We start from the raw sequence: 14815 nt of genomic DNA, 5'->3' as shown, positions 1-14815 counted from the left end.
CAGGTTCATTTCGCTTGACGCCCAAAGAGCCGTGGAGCGAGGCCTCTGCGGACATGGCTGAGGGAGCACGCGGAGGGCTGGTGGGAATGGAGCCGCTCCTCATGTGCTCGTGTGTGTCTGTGTCCGAGTGTTTAAGGCGATTCTAGACGATAGGTGGTGCCTCCGGAGCCTGACTGACTGGACGGGAACTGCCTGCCGCCACACCCTGGCCACGCCTCGGTCCCCTGACCTGCCAGCCACACCCTGGCCACGCCTCGGTCCCCTCACCCCCGTTTGCTCTGCCAGCGGGGAGGCTTCGCTTCCTCTGGTAGGAGGAGAAGAGAACGCGGTGCTCTGTGCTGTCAGGGACGGCACAAAGGTGGGGCCTGGGATACTGGATACCGGGCGGGAGTCCCCACAGCCGGCCAGCTCCCGCCCTGTGAGCCCTGGGGGTGAGCTCAGGACTCGCCTCTCAGAGGAGGAAAGCTGAGTGTCCTGGGCCATAGGAGCCAGGGAACTTGATGGCTGCCCTTCAACTGCTCAGGGGAGGGGCCAGGACACCCACAAAGGAGCCCAGGCCAGGCAAACGGCTTTCCCTAAAGTCAAACGGGTTTGTCCCTGGGACCCGGCCCTGGGAGGCCCCGAGGCGCGGATTCTCTTCTCGCTCCAACCTTAGTTTATGGTGCGCGTCCTGGGGATGGTGGGCTTGTCGCTGCCGGCATCTTGCTCGTGCCCCTCCTTCCATCCTGGATCTCGGGGCAAACCTGGGTGCCAGGGTACAGCCGATTCTCAGAGTCCCCTGATGCTGCGACCTTCGCGCGGGGTTCAGGATCTGAAGGAGGGGCCAACACACAAATGAAAATGCTGGACAAGAAATACGAATTTAGAAGGCATGGGGGCCAGGGGGAGCCTCTTTCTTGAAGAGACTCCCTGACTTCTGGCCTGGTCCGCCTTTTATTCCCGTGAATACACATTTGCCCTTTAGCAATGCACACAGGCAGATCCAAGGTGAAGTTTGGTAAACAGTGCAGAGATGATCAGGCTGGGAAACCGCCTCGAGCCTTGCGATCACAGCGGTGTGCTGACTGCAGAGCCCACTGGCCTTCCGGTGTTTCTTCGCTGCTGTTTGCAGCTGACTTCTCAGCCTGCACAGAGCCGGCCGGGCTGCGTAGCCGACGAGGGAGGACAGCAGTGCTGCCTGGATCCGTGTGGCCACTGTGAAGGCGTGCGCAGCCTGCCAGCGGGCGGGCAGAGCGGGGTGGCGGCCATGGCGTGGAGTCCAGAATGTTCTGTGGTCAGACACTGGGTTCCTTTCTCTCTGTACTCTGTTCTTTTCTTGGGATGTAGGTAGAAATATATAATTTTATTAACCTCATATGTGTTTTTAAAAGCCCAACAGACCAACAAGTGAAATGAAATGGTTGTGTGGGGTAGGGTCCAGTGTCTGCAGGGATTGGCTCTGGGCCCCTGGGGAACCCAAATCCCAGGAGGCTCAAGGCCCTGCTATAAAATGGGGACAACATACAGCGGCTCTGCACCCATGACTCCCAGCATTCCACCTGCAGGTGGAAATACTGTTTCCCACACTGGCGGGTTGCTTAGTGGTTAGAGAACCAGCCCATGTACTGAAGTTAGTCAAGGGCACACACCTGGGTTGTAGGTTCGATCCCGGCCCCAGTCAATGTGTCTCTCACATCAATGTTTTTCTCTCTCTCTCTTCTACCCCCTCCCTTCTATTCTCTCCAAAAATCAATGGAAAAAATACCCTCGGGCGAGGATAAAAAGAAAATACTGTTTCCAATAAGTTGGTGGAATCCTCAGCTGGGAAGCCAGGGATACAGAGGGGCGACGGTGTATTGAGAAAGAAAACCTGAGACCACGCGGGCCCGCGCAGCGCAAACCGTGCTGTTCAAAGGCCAGCGGTGCTTTATGAGGGTCGGGAGGTAAACGCAGCCCCTCACCGCTGGGCTGGCTGCTGTCACAAAGCCAGCAGACAGGCACTGGCGAGGGTGTGGAGAGGGGACCCTCGCGCACAGCGCGTGAACGTAAGACGGCGCAGCCGCTGCGGAAAGCAGGTCTGCAGCTCCTCAGAAAGGTAGGTGTGAAGTGACCATCTGTCCTGGGAGGCTCTGAGGATACAGTTGAACGGGCAGAGAGCAGGATGCAGGGACATTGCACCCGAATTCACGGCGGCATTACTCACGGGCGTGGGCGGCAGCCAGTGCGACCGGCAGGCAAGGGGATGAGCTACGTGGCCCATGCACGGGTGGGTATTCAGGCTGACAGAGAGAGAGGGAGAGAGAGAGAAACATCAATGATGAGAGAATCACTCTTTGGCTGCCTCCTGCATGCCCCCCACTGGGGATCGAGCCCGAAACCCTGGCATGTGCCCTGACAGGGAATGGGACCCTGACCTCCTGGCTCAACCACTGAGCCTCGAGGCCAGGCTGTGTCTTGGATCTTGATGGCAGTCTGCAGTCTGCCCTCCCCGTGCAGGGCCGGCGGTGTGTGCCCTCCCCCAGAGGGCTCCCCCTCCCCCCTCCCACGGGGGTGCACCTTCCATGTGGCCTCTGGGGAGCGCACCAAGGCAGGGGCTTTTAAAAAAATATATATTTTTTATTGATTTTTTTACAGAGAGGAAGGGAGAGGGATAGAGAGTCAGAAACATTGATGAGAGAGAAACATCGATCAGCCGCCTCCTGCACACCCCCTACTGGGGATGTGCCCACAACCAAGGCACATGCCCTTGACCGGAATCGAACCTGGGACCCTTCAGTCCGCAGGCCAACGCTCTATCTGCTGAGCCAAACCGGCGAGGGCAAGGCAGGGGCTTTGTGAGAAGGGAAGGGGTCCACCACCCTTTAGGCCCTTCATGTTCTACTTCAAAGTGGATCATGCAAATAGCATGTGGACACATTGTCATGAACAGCACTCAGCCGGGAGACATGTGGAACAGAAGTAGCTGCCTTCCTTCGTAGGCCTGCACCCGTGACGGGACCGCAGCCGCGTGTGCCCTGCACACGGTCCGTGCCCACTCACTCAGCATGGGCACTGCTCGTGGCATTCGATTCAGGAGATCCAGCAGCAGCAGGAAGGGCCCGCCTCCTGGCACCGTCCTCTGGGGAGTTAGCAACAGGCTGTCGCCCACGCTGCCCTCACAGGGGCAGGGCACCTCGCTGACACTCAGAGCCCAGGGTGCGGGACTGCCACGCAGCCTGACCAGGAGGCTCATTAGACCTCTGAGAGGCAGGGAGTGGGCTCCTGAGCTGAGGACTGGGAAGCGCCGTGAACCGGCCTCTCGGGAGGAAGAAGAACCGGTCCTGAGCCTCCCTTCGTGAAGGGGGATGAGTGGCAGTGGGCCCAGCTCCACTTGTGCGTGTGTGCGTGCGCGCGCACACACACACACACACACACACACACACACACACACACGTGTTCAATGCGTGGACCTCACTGCAGGGGCACCAGGCTTGTTGTGTCCTTGGCTCCTGTTACTGCATCTTGGGCTCTATGGTCGGATCACGCGTCGCACTTCTCAGCCTCGGGGCGGGGGGTCTGCATGACGGGCGCGGCCCCGAGTCAGGAGAAATGAGCCCAGACGCGGCCATTTGCGGGGTGCCCTCCCTCTGAGCGGCTCTGGGCCCTGAATTTCCGTGGAGCCACCGGGGCTGATCCTGCCTGCCTCTGGGCCGGCACTGCTGACGCGTTAAAAGGCTGAGGACTGCTTTCGCGTCTTCTGGGGCAGAGGACATGGAGCCCTGTGCCACGCGGGCGTCGTGGATGCGACCCGAGCTTGTGGCTCCCGGTGGCTTTGTAACTGGTGGTGCTGGAGGGACTGCGTGTCGCTGTGAATAAGCAGCGAGAGGAGCGCAGCCCGGGAGCACTCAGCAGGCCAGAGCCCGGGCGTCCGTGGGCAGGTGCGCACTGCTGCTCGGTGGGTCCGGGTCGAGCCTCCTCCCCGCACAGTGCGCGGAGGCAGGAGCTCTGTACTGGCTGCGCCAGGCCTGCTGTGGTGGCCGGGAAAGACCCCTCCCTGCAGGCTCCCTCTCGCTGGCGGCGTGGGCGCCCCTGCAGCGCTGAGGACCCGGGCAGGGTTTTGCCTGGCGTGTTTCAGGGAACAGAAATGCTCTCAAGCAGGCGGCGGGCCGGCTGTCAGTCTCCTGTGTCTGGTGCCCATCACTGGCTCCATCTAGTAATCTGATTGGCCCGGCTGGTCTTTGGCCTCAACCCCTTGAGCCACGTGTCTCCTACTGGCCCAGTCAGGGCGGGGTCAGGGCCTCGAGCTGCTTAAGCCAACTTCTCAGCGGGCTGCAGGCTCCTCCGCCACAAGCGAAGGCGCATCGACACTGTGGTTGGGTTCTTCACTCTTTAAAAGAATCACAAACAGAACAACTAGACCCAAACTTTAACATTTGTTTGGTCTCTTCATTGTGGGTTGTTTTCATTTTCTTAATCTGAAAGCTTGATGTCATTGATTGGTCCGGTGTGTGTGTACGTGTGTACGTGTGTGTGATGTGTGTGAACACGTGTGCACACATGTGGTGATGAACTCTGTGGTACAAACCTATTGGTCTGGGAGTCAGGAAAGCGGGGGCCGGTATGGGCTCTGCCACTGGCTGTTTTCTTGACTTCTGTTCCAGTCACTTCTCCATGGAAGGTGCCAGATTTCCCGCCTATAAATGAGGAGTGTGGCCACATGCGTGGCTGCTGCCCATGGCTGCCCATTGGAAATACTAGTATCTGTGCCAGGTGCTGCCTGACTGAGTCGAATCAGAATCTCGGGGCAGGGGTGGGAGTCGGGCCCCAGCCTCCTCCTGCTTCCTTCCTTCCTTCTCTTTTTACAGCCCCTCGAAGTGGCTCTGCTGTGTGCTCCTGGCTGAGAACTGCGGGCAGCTGACCGCTCACAGCTTCCCCGCCAAACATGCCATGGCATCTGCACCGAATGCCAGCTGTGCTTGTGCAGCAAACAAAGGGGTGCGAGGGGGGATTCAGCCTCATTGCTTCTATGGTTTGTTAGCAAGAACATCATTAGCATAAATTATATTTCTCTGTGGAGATGCTAATAAATGCTAATGACTAATTTGCCATTTAAGAAATTGCAGGTTGCCATGCAAAACGGTCTCAGGTAAACAACCCCTCCTGACTGAGTGGCAGCATTCTGTGCTTCGTTATTAAAGATATTAGCCCACGACACTGAAAGACTGAAAAATGCTACCAATTAGTGCTGATACCTTTGCTGTTTTACAATTTATGGGAGATTCATATGCTTTATTTCAATGAGCCACACAGTTCTGGTTGCACTGTAGACTGGCTGCTTGTCAGGCTGTTATTTTGTCGGAAGGAAAGGAGAGGGCGGCAGGACCAAGAAACAAAAGGCAGACAGTAGGGACAGGTGCTGACGCGGTGCAGACTTTGAACCGAAAGAATGGTGATTAATATGTTCAGAACAATGGTTGGTACATGGAGAATTTCAGAGAAGTGTAATCTATAGGAAAGAACCATGTGGAAATTCCAGTTCTGAAAAACACATGAACTGAATTTAGGAATGGAGCTGGTGGGTTAGCAGCAGATCAGACACAGTGGAAGTGGGATTAGAGAGTGTGAAGGAGGCCAGAAGACCAGCTCCAGAGAGAAAAGAGTGATGGGAAGTATATGGAGAGGGAGGGACATGTGGGCCTGGTTTGGAGATGGCACACTGTGATCGAGGTCCACTCGGGAGCAGAGGGAGTGGCAGGAGCAATGTTGATGAATTTCCAAAATGTATGAAAGACATCAAGCAGAACTCAGGAAGCACCATGGGTCCCAAGAAGAACATGCATCCACCTGGGACTTGGGAACAGGATGTGAAATTGTTGAAAATACAAATTTAAGAAGCCCACAAGGGGTCAGAGCAAAGGCGGCACCGAGCCTGCAGGTGAGACGAGACAGGAGCAGCCCTGCTGTGCATGAGCCCTCCCGGCCTTCACTGGACCTACCTTATCTGATGCACCTGGGCAGCTGGATGAGGGTGGAAAATGGGGATTAATCCAGAGGTGCTGGCCCCGAAACTGAGAACCTCCCTGCCCCTCTGACATGGTCATGCAGACATGAGCCAGCCCGAGGGCCCGCAGGAGGAGGAGAGCCATGGGGGCCGGCCTGCTCACAGTCAGCAAGAAAGAGTGGCCAGCTGTGGTTTTACACCCATGGGTTTTGGGGGTGTTTCCTTATGCAGTTGACAGACAACTTCAACAGGATTGGAGGCAGCTAAAAGGTCATGGAATTTAAACTTTAAAGAACTGAAAGACAATCACTGTCAGCCATTCTATACCCAGAGGAAGTATCTTTCTAACAGGAAATGGAAATAACGACATTTTCAGGCCACCAAAAATGGAAAGAATTTATCGTAGCTGCCCCGACTAAACAAACACTCAGGAAGAACGGCGTGACCGTCGGGAGACAGTGGAGAGGCCGGAGGAGAGGAAAAGGAGGCACACAGCTCCCCGTGCAGGCACGAGGGCAGCCGGGCAGCTGGGAAGCAGTGTTCAAGGCAGCAGGACCAATATTGTAAAAACATCAGTTCCCTCCGCATTAACCTTTATGTCTAGACAATCACAATGAAACATTCACCATTACTGTTTTGTAATTAAGCAACTAGCTTTAAAGTGCATGAGGCTGAATAGGAGAGTTCTGAACAGAGACCCGTGCAGTGTGGACTGATACTCCCAGCTGCGGTGCTTCATGAGATGGAATATTGAAACCCGAGTGGCTGTGATCACAAAACAGATTGAAGGAAAAGAACAGAAAGTCTAGAAATAGACCCAAATGCATATGGGATTTTAGTATATGATAATGATATTTTAATCAGTGGGGAAAGTGTATTATTCAATAATGATTTGGGGACAACTGGCCAGACATTGGGAAAATATATAGCTAGATCCTCCCAAGCTCCTTACCCCAAAATAAAATCGAGGTGGCTCCAAAACTTGAAAGAATATGGGATTTTATAAGTACTAGAAAACTTGGGGAGAACTTTTTAAATAATTTTGAGAGGAAATTAATGTTTTTAAGCAAGACAAGAAAACCAAATATCTAAGAAAATTTAAAGTGCATACTTTTAACTCACCATGTCCACTTGTATGAAATTATATGATGAATATGCTTAAGCATATGTGTAAAGAATCCAATGTAAAATGATTCTTTGAAACATTGGAATAGACAAAAACACGAATATCCTAAATACTCTTTAAATTATGGTTCTTCTTCAAGATGGAATTATATAGGTGCTGATAGAGAAAGATCTCAAAACATTTTGGATGAAATTTGAAGATGAAGAACAGCTGAGATCCATATTAGAAAAAAATGAAATTAGATCTAATTTCTTTCAGAAGAAGCAACTATACGTTTCAAAGGCAAAACTATAGCCCTAGCCAGGTGGCTCAGTTGTCATCCCAGTGGTTGTGGGTTTGATCCCTGATCAGGGCACATATAAGAATCAACCAGTCCTATATAATAAAAGCCTAATATGCTAAATGTCCAGTCAACCATTCAACCAATCAAAGCATAATATGCTAATGATATGCTAAGGCCGCTCAACCACTCGCTATGACGTGCACTGACCACCAGGGGGCAGACACTCTGACCGGTAGGTTAGCTTGCTGCTGGGGTCCTGCCAATTGGGACTGAGTGAGACGGGCTGGACATGCCCTAGAGCCCTCCCGCAGTCCCTCCCTGGCTGGCCAACCTCCTGCATCCCTCCCCGGCCCCAGTCGTGCACCGGTGGGGTCTCTTGGCCTGGCCTGCACCCTTTCGCAATCTGGGACCCCTCAGGGGATGTCGGAGAGCCGGTTTTGGCCCAATCCCATGGGCCAGGCTGAGGGACCCCACGAATTCATGCACCAGGCCTCTACTTAATGCATAAATAAGTGGATCATCAAATCAATGTTTCTCTTTATCTCTAATCAATAAATAAAAATTAAAAAAGAAAATAAGAACTATAAAGATTTTTTAGAGCAGAATATAACTTTTTCATGACCTCAGAGTAGACAAAGATTTTGAAACAGGACATAAAAAGCACTAATCACAAAGGAAAAGATTGATAATTTCATTTCCTCTATTAACATTGAGACCATCTCTTAATAGAAAAGCACACTAAGGAGAAAGTTAAAGGAGCAGAGGCAGAATGGGAAAAGATATTTTTAACACGTATAACCAACAAATTATTTTTAAAAAGACAACTAAGAAAAAATTGGCAAAATATTTTAACAGGAACTTGGAAGAAATCCAAATGCCTGAGGAATATGCAAGGCAGTGCTCCACCTGAGGGTTAAGTCACAGGCGTGGCCGGAAGCCCCTGGAGCGCAGGGGGAGGCTCGAGGGGAGAAGTGCGGAAAAGCGGAGCATTCCTGGCAGCCTCCGTGCGGAAGAGACAGAGCTGGACTCACAGAGCCTCTCAGAAGGGGCGCATACACCCCCCCCCCCCCCAGTTTCAATGAGGTCCCCGATGAGTTACATCCTGGGTGTGCAGGTGAGCCAGGGAGAGCGCCCTCACGAGAATGCGCAGGGCAGCCTGGATGGGAGGCAGGGGGCGGAGGAGGGAGGGGGCTGGAGCCCCCAGAGCTCCTGCGGCGTCACACACACACACACACACACACACACACACACACACACACGATGCCTGGCACTCGCACCCTGTGGTCACGAGTGAACGTCCGAGACCAAGACACGAACATAGTTAGAAGTGTGTCTGCAGACAGCGGTGGTGCTCGCCACACTTACCTTGTGACAGAGCCGTGGTTAATATGTCCTGGACGTGCAGGACAAGAGAGAAATGTTACCAGAGAAAGGGGCTCTGTGCTCAAAACAATGAAACGGAAGGACCATCACTAGGTGTAGGGGTGTCAGGATGGATAGGACAGAGATTGGACATGGCAGAGGGAGGGCTAGTGACCTGGAAGCGGGTCAGTCGGAAGCAGCGCGCAGCCACAGCAGAGCTGGCAAAGCTGCAGAGAGTGCGTGAGGCCCGGGGTGCCGGGGCGAGTCCCTGCGTCAGGAGCTGTGGCCCCCGAATAGGGAGAAAATGGTGCTGAAACAGTGCCTGAGGTTTCTTTCCAAAACTGAAGAAAGACACCAAACCTAGGACTTAAAAAATTTCACAAAATAGCCATTTGTAGGTAGAAAAGGTTGCCTGTTGGCAGGTTTGTGTGGTTCAGCGTCATGGATTGAATTCAAAGAGAACCACCCCCTGAACTTCACAGGGAAATCAGGGGCACCCGGAGCTGGAGACGGACCTGGGACCCAGCGTTCCCTTCGCCAGAAACCGGGACAGAAGCAGAGGAGGCGCTCCCGTTGCCGCGTGAGAGCAGCGGCTCGGCCTGGGGCGTGGCACTCGCTGAAGTGGGTGTTTGGGTATGAAGGTGAAATAAACCCACAAGACGCCATGAAGACAAGAGTGTCCCTAAAACACGAGGGGCAGTTGTGCTGACAGATGGAGCCAGGAGACGGGGGAATGGAGGGCGGGCGGGCAGGGGGTGGACACGGACCTGCTGGCCCGGGGTGAGGTGGCTGCTGCCCTGTGACAAGTCAGGGAAGAAGATATAATTACTGGGGTGACCACAAAAAGAGGAGCTAGCAAGCTAACAAAGGAAAAAAACAATAAAAATTCCAAAAGAAGGCCACAAAGGCGAGAAAAGAATAGGCGCAGCCCTGGCCGGTAGCTCAGTTGGTTAGAGCGTCATCCCCATACACCTAAGTGTGGGTTCAGTGTCCAGTCAGGCACATACAAGAAGCAATCAATGAATTCATCAATAAGTGGAACAACAAATCGATGTTTCTCTCTCCCCTCCTCTCTCTAAAAAAAAAATCAATAAAAAAAGAGCAGACATAAAGCAGATGGGACAAATAAAAATCAGTGATAAGATGACAGGTGCAAACCCCAGTGCACAAACAATCACAGGGAAAACAAATGCACAGAAGGCTCCCATTGGAAATGAAGATCGCCATTAGGAAGTGAGCCTTGTTATATGCCGCTTACGGGAGATCCCCTTACATGTCGGGACAGGAAAGATAGAAAATCAGAGGACAAAAGGACACACCATGGCACACTGACCCTAGGGGGCTGCACAGCCATCGCACACAGGCGGCTCAGGGTGAGCTCTGCACAGAGCAAAACGACTCTGAGGAAGCACGAGGGCCAGCCTTCCAGGCACAGGACGGTTAAGCCAGATGCCCCTGAAGTCCAACTCCAGCCTGTACACAGCCAACGCTGAGAGAAAACAGCATAGTTTGAGACGTTAGCATATCTCACTAAATAATTGATAGAAAAACTGTCCCCAAAACACTAAAAAACCAAACCTGTAAACATGGAGCAGCTGTGAAGAACGAGATGAGCACCCTTCGCCTAACCGACATAGAACACGGCGGCCGTCCAAACCGAAGGTGCACGCTCTCCAAATGTAAACGGAATATTTGTCCAAATGGATTATGTGTTGGGCAAGAGAATTTCTATGGCTTAAGAAATTAAGGTAGAAACCAATAAAGACAAGATAACTACAAAAATCTCTAAATGTTTGGAAATTACTCTCCTAAATACCCAATACAGTGGGGCCTTGACTTACGAGTGTCCCGACTAACGAGTTTTTCAAGATATGAGCCGTCTCTTGGCCGATTTTTTGCTTTGAGTTGCGAGCTAAAATTCGGGTTACGAGCCAGCTTCAGATACCCCACCGCTAGTTGGCGCAGTGAACGTCACAGTGAACGCCACAGTGAACGCCACAACATCAGCCCAGCATCACGTGTCTCACTCGTTCACTGTTGATTTGACATACTAGTAATTTGAGTTACGAGCTCCGTCATGGAACGAATTAAACTCGTAAGTCAAGGCCCCACTGTATATCAAAGAAGAGATCTCAATAGAAATTAGAAAATATCTTGAATCGGGTGATCGTGACAACATGACATTATGGAATTTGTGGATACAGCTAAAGCTATGGTTGGAAGGAAATGGTGATCTTCAGTGCTTTATAGAAAAGAAGAAAAGTTGAAAACAAATGATTCAAGTATCTGTCTCAAGAATTTAGAAAAAGAACAGGAAACAAAGAAAGAGGAGGAAGGAAAAAGAAAGAGCAAAAATGCTGTAGTAGAAACCAAATGTATAGCAGAGGGAATGAACAAAACCAACCATTGGCTCTTTAGAAAAGATTTTAATATAAATTTCTGGCAAAACTGATCAAGAATAAAAGAGGGAAGGACCAAATCACCAACACCAGGAATAAAAAGTGGACATCACTACAGACCCTACAGACATCAATAAGACAGTAAAGGAATGTTATGGACAACTTTAGCCCATAAATTGCTACTGCAGATAAAGCAGCAAATCTAGGCACATATACTTTTTCCTTATGATTCAGCAATTTCATTAGAAATGCATACTTAGAAATACAAAGGATGTTCCCAGCAGCTTGATTCACATCTGTGAAAGCGGAACAAATTCATTTATTGTGGTCCAGCAATTCCGCTCCAATTATATACCCAACAGAAACTCATACTTAGGCCCTAACTGGTTTGGCTCAGTGGATAGAGCATTGGACTGCATACTGGAAGGTCCCGGGTTCGATTCCGGTCAAGGGCACATGCTTGGGTTGCAGGCTCGATCCCCAGTAGGGGGTGGGCAGGAGGCAGCTGATCAATGATACTCTCTCATCATTGATGTTTCTATCTCTCTCTCTGAAACAATAAAAATTAAAATTAAAAATTAAAAAAAGAAACTCATACTTAGGTATACAAAAAAGAATGCCTAAGAATTTTCCTAGCAGTATTATTAAAAACAGCCCCAAACTGGAGCTAACATATGCATCTATCACAACGAAATGTGTGATTGTGGCATGTTCATACAGTGAAATACTGTAGAGAAAAAACATCCACTGTTGTTATAGAAACACACACACAAACCTGCTGAGCCAGGAGCCGGTGGAGGACACAGAGGGGAGTGTCGGACCGTAGCTGGGCGGCGGGGCCGTGGGTTCGGATCTGTGCGGAGGGCTGCACACTTCTGAGTCTCCTCTTTGGAGCGCTCGTGGTGTTTCAATAAAGCGTTTATAGAACAGCATCTCTACAGCCGTGCCTGTGCTAACACACATCGTCTTAGCGATCCAGCAAGGCTCTGGGGAGGAGGCTCCCAGCATTCTGGGAGTGCCCGTCCCCTCACCAGTGAGGGGTGGTCTGAGCCAGGCCCAGCGCCCCGATCCAGTTCCCGCCCCCTCCACGCGGCCTCAGAAAGCAGCTCTGCAGGCTGCTCTGCCCGCCCGGGTGAGGGACTGAGGGACGTGCTGTTTCTAGTTTCCCGAGTGAGGGACTCCCTTCTGGGCAACCTGCTCACTCTCAGGCCTCACCAGACAGGACGAGGCCCCCCTGATTGATGTGCTAATTCCTCTCCAAACACCTTCACAGCCACGCTCACTGGTGTTTATCACAGGGCTGGGCGGCAGCCTGGCCGAGCACAGACATACTGACCATCACGACCAGCCATGAGCCCGAGCCTCCAGGGACTCCGCTGCAGCGGGGCACATGGCCTGTTGGAGCCCGGGGGTGTCCGCGGCCGCGCCCTCCGCTCCAGTGACGGGGGTGGCAGGTGCCTTAGCCCTGCCCTTCGACCTGACAGCTCACGGTTGCTCATGTGTGTGCAGCTGTCCCGTGTGCTCACCATTTGCGTAAGTTCAGCAGAGTTACGAAGGAGTGACTCAGGAGGGCCTGCCCTTTCTGTTAATCCTCGAAGGAGGATAGTTTTCCATTGATTTTAGAGAGTGGAAGGGAGGGGGAGGGGGAGACAGGAGCAAGAGAAGCATCGATGTGAGAGAGACACATCAATTGGTTGCCTCCCCCACACTCCCCAGCTGGGGTAGGGGGCCTGCACCCAGGTACGAGCTCTTGACCGGATGGAGCCCGAGACCCTTCGCATTGTGGGGCAGTGCTCTAACCACTGAGCAACTGGCCAGGGCAGGAGGGTCTGTCCTTGATGAACCTCCGTCCCCGCAGTCAGGCCCCCCGCCTTCCACACGCACTCGGAGCCAGCCTGTCCCCGTGCCAGACTTCGGAGCAGTTTCTGAAATGATGCCGCGCGTTGCTCTGCCTGCACTGCCTGCAGCCGAGAGGCAGTGGCGTCTGTTTCATCAGGGCTTCCCGGCTGCTCAGCGTCCTCGAGCCCGAGTGGAGAAGGGCTGCCCGGGGAGAGTGGACGATCCGTCCCCCTGCAGCCAGGGCCTCGGTGCCCACAGGCGGGGCCGTGTGCCCGCACAGGCCTCCTGGACCCCCTGGAAGTGTGCTCCCTGCTCAGATGTCTCTCATCCTGGGCGGGAAGCTCAGCGGTGTCTCCATCCTCGGGTCCTCCGGTGTCGAGTGCAGGGGGTGGGCACGAAGTGAGCTGTGGCTCAGAGCACAGCGAGCAGCAGCGTTTCTGTGGTTAAAGCCCATCCCCAGTTCTCTGGCCGGGACAGTCCTGCCAGGCCTGTGCTCTGCCATTGCCTCCTCCAGGGGAGCAGGGAGCCAGCCAACCATCACCAGAGCCCCAGCTTCCCTTTAGGCTCAAACATATGTGCCCTGACTGGGGATCGAACCCGCAACCTTGGTGTATCAGGACGATACTCTAACCAACTGAGATACCTGGCCAGGGCACTCCTTTGCTATCTTAAAAAGTGACAGTATTTGAGTCTACTCAGTTTGGCTCAGTGGATAGAGCATCGGCCTGCGGACCAGAGGGTCCCGGGTTCGATTCCAGTCAAGGGCATGTACCTTGGTTGCAGGAGGCAACCAATCAATGTGCTTCCCTCACATTGATGTTTCTCTCTGTCTTTCCCTTTCTCTTCCACTCTCCCTAAAAATCAATGGAGCCCTAGCTGGTTTGGCTCAGTGGGTAGAGCATCAGCCTGTGGACTGAAGGGTCCCGGGTTCAATTCCGGTCAAGGGCACATGCCCGGGTTGTGGGCTCGATCCCCAGTAGGGGGTGTGCAGGAGGCAGCCAATCAATGGTTCTCTCTCACCATTGATGTTTCTATCTCTCTCCCTTCCTCTCTGAAATCAATAAAAGTATATATCTATAAATCAATGGAAAAATATCCTCGGATGAGGATTAAAAAAACGTGACAGTATTTGAGACAAATTTGCATTTTAAATATTTTTCTTTAATATTCACCTGAGGATCCATTTATTGATTTTTAGAGAGAGAGAAGGAGGAAGAGAGGAGAGAGAAAGAGAGGAACATCGATCGATTGCCTTCCATATCTGCCCTGACCAGGGCTCAAACCTGCAACCTCTTGGGTGTAGGGGATGGCTGCCCACCCCGGGGCTTATTTTGCATTTTACAGGCGTCCCCTCAGGTTTTCTTGTTGCCTGTGCTCACTGTGGGGGAAGCAGCTCTGGGGCCAGAGGTTCGATGAGGTGGTCCCCCCAGGATACCAGCTTGGCCCCACACAGGCCTCACCTCCTCACCTTCTGTGGACAGCAGACAGCAACGCCCGCACTGGTTAGTCTTCCCTTCGTCTCTGCCACAGAGAGCGGGTTGGGGTGCACGGAACTGCGTTGCCTCGGGCTGGGGAACCAGGAGTGGCCCTGCTGCCAGGTCCCACTGGAGCTCCCATCACAGGCCCTGCGCTCTGTGGTGGGCCCCGTGCTCCGTGGTGGGCGTCTCGCTCCGTGGCGGGCGTCTCGCTCCGTGGCGGGTGTCTCGCTCCGTGGTGTGTGTCTCGCTCCGTGGTGTGTGTCTCGCTCCGTGGTGGGTGTCTCGCTCCGTGGCAGGCGTCTCGCTCCGTGGTGGGTGTCTCGCTCTGTGGCGGGCATCTCGCTCCATGGTGGGCTCCGTGCTCTGTGG

At 53.0% G+C, this 14815-nt stretch overlaps 1 protein-coding gene across 1 annotated transcript in view; it reads left to right on the top strand.

Annotated features, from left to right (window-relative positions):
* The window catches only part of PTPRN2 (protein tyrosine phosphatase, receptor type, N polypeptide 2), a 496295-nt gene that overhangs the window by 4593 nt on the left and 476887 nt on the right, over window positions 1-14815 (top strand). The window lies entirely within an intron of this gene.

This window comes from Myotis brandtii, unplaced genomic scaffold (genome assembly GCF_000412655.1).
Source record: "Myotis brandtii unplaced genomic scaffold, ASM41265v1 scaffold145, whole genome shotgun sequence".
NCBI lineage: Eukaryota > Metazoa > Chordata > Mammalia > Chiroptera > Vespertilionidae > Myotis > Myotis brandtii.
Note: the sequence above shows the minus strand (reverse complement) of the source record. Positions and strands in the feature narration are given on the sequence as shown.